Raw genomic sequence first — 6,168 nt, 5'->3', positions numbered from 1 at the left:
TTTAGCCAAACAATAGACAAGTCTATAAGGGGAACAATAACTCTAGGGAGGTAACACACCTTAGAATAACCTACATTCTGAGATCAAAAGTGCAGTATTTGTTATCTAAGGACAAAGTTCAGAAGGGTTAGAAAGGAGGGAGGAACAGGAATAGGAGATCCAGGGAAGGAGTGGGGTAAGTGACAATTACATTGTGTGGTTTATAATGAGTGAGATGAGGGAAAATGCCACTGAATTGTTGAATGGAAGACAGGTCTGCTCTGCAAATCTTCACCCAATTCACAACAAAAATAAATAAACACAAAGAAAAATATTTGGCATTTTGAGTTTGATTTTTTTCCCACTCAGCATAATTTCCTCTGAATTCATCCAGATTGTGAGCTGTTTTACAGATATCATTTTTTCACTGCATACTACTACATACTACTACTATTACAGTTTTTTTAAACCATCATGAATGGTTGCTTTATTACTGTGGTGTGGATGGGGGGGGGGTCTTGTTATTGTTCAAATATTATTTGAATTCTCCCTATAGGCCACATAATGGATCAAAGACATGAATATAAAAACTGAAATACTCTATTTAGCCAATGTTGATGTTAGGTGCCATCAAGTCAGTTCTGACTCACAGTGAGCCTATGCACAACAACAGAAGGAAACGCTGCCCTTTCCTGTGCCATGTCACAACGTGTTTGAGCCTATTGTTTCAGCCGCAGGTCAATCCATCTCATTAGGGCCTTCCTATTAGCAGGGGTTGGCTAATAGATTATGCAGATGAGATATCTGTAGCTTACTGGGGAAATGGAGTATCTCTGGGATACTGAGAGGAGATTGATCAGTTTGTGGCCCCTCATTGGACATTGATAAGGAGCTATGTATATAAGCAGCCCAAACACACACACACACACACAGGGTTCAGAGAGAGATTAATAAGAAAGGGCCTTTCTGCCTGCTCCCCACCAGTGCTGTTCCAGCTGCTCCACACTCCTGTTAAGCTAGCCCCACCACTGTCTCCCTCTAGCTGCCATCATGCTCATCTGGGACCACATCAGCCGTGATGAGATGTTCTCCGACATCTACAAGATCCAGGAGATCTTGGAGGGGCTGTGCCTGGAAGTGGAAGGGAAGATGGTCAGTAGGACCGAAGGGAACATCGATGACTCCCTCATTGGTGGTAAGGCCTCAGCTGAAGGCCCCGATGGAGATGGAACAGAAAGCACAGTGGTCACTGGTGTTGATATTGTCATGAACCATCACTTGCAGGACACCAGCCTCACAGAAGAAGTCTACAAGAAGTACATCAAAGACTACATGACACATTGATTCAAAGGCAAACTTGAAGAAGAGAAACCAGAAACAATTAAACCTTTGTGATCAGAGCTGCAGAACACATCAAGCACATCCTTATGAATTTCAAAAACTACCAGTTCCTTATTGGTGAAAGTGAATCCAGATGGCGTGGTTGTTCTGTTGGACTACCAGGAGGATAGTGTGACCCCCATATATGATTTTCGTTAAAGATGCCTTAGAAATGGAGAAATGTTAACAAAGGGGGTAACTTATGGATCGATTGCCTTTTATCCTAACTGGCTGCTGTTCATCCACCCAATACCAGGACTGAGACAAATGGAACTGCTGTCACCTTAAGTGAGCTCTTCATTTACTTTTGACCTTGACTTATATGGAGCAGAAGCCTTCCCCCCCCCCCAGGGAAAAAACCATGTAGGTTGTCTAAAAATAAAATGCATTTAAACTCAACAACAACAAAAGAAGCTGAAAGAGAAGCAGCAGGAAGTAGCAAAAGGAAGAAGGAAGAGAAAGAAGTAGAATGAGAGGAGGCCAGAGCCTCTTAAAGGAGCTGTAACAGGTCAAGCTCTGTAACAGTGGAGACATCAGGGGGCCCAGGGGTGGAACCAGCAGTGACAGATGGCAGGTCTGAGAGCATCTTGACCTTGGGGAGCCCAGAGGAAACTTTCCTCATGGGGCCAAGAAAGAGGTCTGCATCGTCAGGAGGAACTGAGAGCTCTTCTGACTTGAAGAAGGGGAAACTGCCTACGTATTTCCTGATTCACATCCTGAATTACAGCTAGTTGAGCCTGATCCTGTGTTGCACGCTGTTTCCTACCTTACCCACTGCCATCAAGTTGACCCAGACCCATAGAGTAACTCCGTAGGGTCTCTGAGAATGTAGATCTCAATGGGAGCAGACTCTGATGTTTTTCCTGTGGAGTAGTAGTTGGTGGCTTTGAGTCACCAGCTTTGTGGTGACCAGCCCAATGCTCAACCCACTGTATCAGGAGTGCTCCTTGATTACTAATAATCCACTTCAATGTAAGCGGAGGGGAGGAGGGGAGGAAGGGGGACCTATTGAAATGAGTTATGCATACTCCTCCCCCTAACAGGGGGATGAACAACAAACGTGGGTGAAGGGAGACAGCGGTTGGTGTAAGATATGAAAACAATAGTAGTTTATAGTTTATCTAGGGGTACCGAGGGTGGGAGGAGGGGGAGGGAGGGAAAAAAGAGCAGCTGATACCAAGTGCTCACATAGAAAGTAAATGTTTAGGAAATGATGGCATTATGTGTACAAATATGCTTGATATAATTGATAAGTGGAATGTTATAAGAGCCCCCAATAAAATAAATTTTTAAAAATGTGAGCATAGTTTGTGAGTTGTGGCCATTTCAATGGCTTCTCAGATTATAGAGTGCCATGGGAGGGGCATGACTGGCGAGAATCTGCTTTGGGCTGATCTGGATTTCATTCCCACTGAAGTCAGACAGGTTCTGGTGCTGCCGCTCCTGCTGTTCTCAACCACTTGACAGGGAGTTAGATTGCTTCATCCTGGGTGGCATATTCTAACTACAAGAGTAATGTAGTAGCTGAAAATGCTGGTTTGGAAATTAGGCTGTCTTGATTTGAAACATCTTACTAGCTACGTAATTATGGACAAGTAACATAATCTCTCTGGTCATTAGACGGGTTCGTCTATAACAGGGGTGTCAAACTGGCGGCCCATGGTCTGCATGCGGCCCCTGAGGTAATTTTTTATGGCCTGTGATGCTCTGAAATAAAATGAAAATGGAAAAAATTATTAGGAAGAAAATAGTGCGTAGGGGAGATCGAGGCAATACTATACACACAATTTCCTCGCTAACTCTTTAAGTACTGAGGACGAGCATACATGTGGCCCAATGCCTTTCCTGGGGATCTGTGGACGTGTATAAACGCGCTGACTCAATTCAATTCCGGTGAGGTTTGGGCGATATGTCTGCCACTCTCAGTGTCATGTAATGTAAACAGATCCCAATAGTGAAAAGGTTAAAAAGAGCACTCTGGGTTGTGCTGCTATGAATCATACCTAGCGGCAGCACTAGTTAACATTTTTAGAGGGAAGCCATTATGATTGTGCATCACGTTTGTCAGCTGTCCAACATTTTGTGTTTTTTATTAGTTACTTTGTTAATAGTTTCCGGTCACAACATAAGAGATAATGAAAACTAGTAGGAGGAAAGCACTGGCAAGTTTCAGGTAAAAATGAATAATTTTAGTTTTATAAATACATTAAATAAAAAAGGTTTAAATAAAAGCAGTTACATAGTGTTTTAATTGTCCTATCCATATACCTGAATCCTCACTTCAAAATATAAATTTAACAAAATTTGTAAATGTGATGTGGCCCGCGTGAATCTTGCCTGTTCCACCAAATGACCCGCATTTTAATTGAGTTTGACAGCCCTGGTCTATAAGATGGGCATCTTATAGATGCAACAACCTTGTAGGATTGTTATGCAGGTTAGAAGTGATAGTATTCTAAGTGCTTTGTGTTTATTATGTGACCCTCCCCCCAACTGCACCACTGAAATGTATTGGTCTTAGAAGGAAGAAGCAGGGAAAACATTGTGCATGTCCTACCTGAATAAATATTACACATTTATATGTGTAGGAGATTGTAAAACAAATTGAATACGAGTTTAAATATGTTTTAAAATGGACTCTAACGTAGTTAAACTCAAAAACATGTTATATAAAATTTCAGTTTTGACGCTTTTGTGGGGGAAAAAATATCTGAGAAGGAGCTGCAAAGGAAAAAACATTGAGGAAGGCTAAAATATTTGTCCCTTTAATTGCCGAAAACAATTACAGGTAAAGAACTTTTATTAGTTAAAGACAGGAAATGTTTAGGTTGACTTACTGATGTATTTCCTAGTTGTATGTCCTGATGGGAAAGCTTTAGGGAAGAGTGGGAATTGCAGGGACAGTGAATATTTAATATTGCTCTTCCAGCCAAAGTCTTTAACACCTGCCAAATGACCTTTTCCTGCTTGGGCTTGGTAAAAAGATGGAAGATACAGATAGGATTCACCTGTGAGTAATTGTGAACAGGACTCACTGGAATGCCGTCTTGTCGCATCTAAAATGAGTCTTCTGAGAAGCAAAGAAGGAGTGTGACCACAAGCAAGAGCAGGAGTGGAGTGCTCCCTCTGCCCAGTGAATCGCCTTAATCCAGAAGACAGCTGTGACATCAGAGAACCACCAGCAAGCAGCAGATATAGGAGCCAGAGCATGAGACATAGTGGTGCACTTCCCAGCCCCCAGAGCAAGTCAAGCTGAATGCTTTGGGAAGGAGGCTGGCTTGCGGAGTGGGGTGCTTCTGGACACGATTTGGGGTTGCTGGGGTTGCGACCTACGGAAGTGGAGCTGAGTGCCTGCAGGCTGAGGTTGTCTGGTGTACCAGGGGTGCCTGTCAGTCCTTAATTCAGGGAATTGTGTGTGCTGATCACAGAATGTGAGCTGAATGCCTTCAGGTTGGGGCTTCCCATGCAGTGGTATGCTTCATCGTACATCTGTTAGCAACCTTGAAAGAACTTTTTAACATGTCTTGATGAAAAAATCTACCCTGAGCATTTCTCATTGACATTATAATCTGTTAATGTCCTTAATAACGCTTTTCATCATGATTGTTGTCTGTGAGCTTGGTATAGATATTGCAATGGATATTAGAACCTAGATAGAAAAATAGAAAATGCTAGTTCAGACAACACAAGAACATTTAGAGATTTTGAGGTGATACAGATTTATCCTACCTGAAAGTCGTTTCAGAAAAGGAAGGCCAGCCCTTTTGAAGATGCATGTTTGTGCCTGGAAACTAAGTTAGGGTTGGTAGTCAAAACTGACTCATAGCAACCCCCTAGGACAGGATAGAACTGCCCCCGTGAGTTTCCAAGACTAATTAAAGAAAATCATTTTATTGGGAGCTCTCACAGCTTTCATAACATTCCATAGTTCAATCACATGGAAGTTATCCCCTCCCTCCCCTACCGTACCCCCAGGAATCCTTCTTCTTTTTAATTAAAAAAAAAATTTTTTTTTGCCATATCTTACACAATCCAATATATCCATTCATATGCAATTCTGTTGTTTGATGTCATCATGTGGGTTTATACAGTCATCAGTGCTATCAGCTCCCCATTCACCCCACCTCTTCCTGTACCCTCAGGGAACCATTGCTTCTGTCACTGTTTCTGAAAGGTTATCTATCTTGGCTTTCATGTACTGAAAAATCTTAAATATACAAATGAACATATGCAAATCTGACATGATTAATGAGGTAAAACAAAAACCATAATAGGGGAGGAAATATTAAAGAACTAGAGAGAAAAAAGAAAGAAAGAACTAGAGGATAATTATGTGGCTCATTAGTGCCATACTGTACCCTGGATTTATCAACCCTTCCCCGGGGTCCTTCTGAGAGGGACTGTCAATTATCTTACCGGTGGGTTTTGGATCTCCACTACATCCACGCCCCTTCACATTGATCTGGTTGCTTGCTTTTTGAACTTATGATACCTCTTCCCATAGACACTTCATGATCGCACAGGCTGGTGTGCTTTTTCCATGTGGGCTTTGTTGTTTCCCTATTTAACTACAAGCCTTTAAGACGCCAGAAGCTATATCTTTTAATACCCGGGCACCATCAGCTTTCTTCACCACATTTGGTCATGCACCCATTTTGTTTTCAATGACCTGGTCAGGAAGGTATCATACAATGCCTCATTATTAGAACAAACTGTTCTTGTACTGAGGTAAGATTTAAGTAGAGGCAAAGAGTCCATCTGCTTCTTTGTTGTATTTGCATATATATATATATACATATATATAAATGC

General features: G+C 41.9%; 1 pseudogene; it reads left to right on the top strand.

The window, feature by feature from the left end:
- Positions 1 to 1,029: 1,029 nt before the first annotated feature.
- LOC101656978 lies at positions 1,030 to 1,546 on the top strand (annotated as a pseudogene).
- The last annotated feature ends 4,622 nt before the right edge of the window (positions 1,547 to 6,168 follow it).

Source organism: Echinops telfairi, unplaced genomic scaffold, assembly GCF_000313985.2.
Source record: "Echinops telfairi isolate 266 unplaced genomic scaffold, ASM31398v2 ScPeMD7_70;HRSCAF=299, whole genome shotgun sequence".
NCBI classification, from domain to species: domain Eukaryota; kingdom Metazoa; phylum Chordata; class Mammalia; order Afrosoricida; family Tenrecidae; genus Echinops; species Echinops telfairi.
The sequence above is the reverse complement of the archived record's forward strand: the minus strand, read 5'-3'. Positions and strand labels throughout refer to the sequence as shown.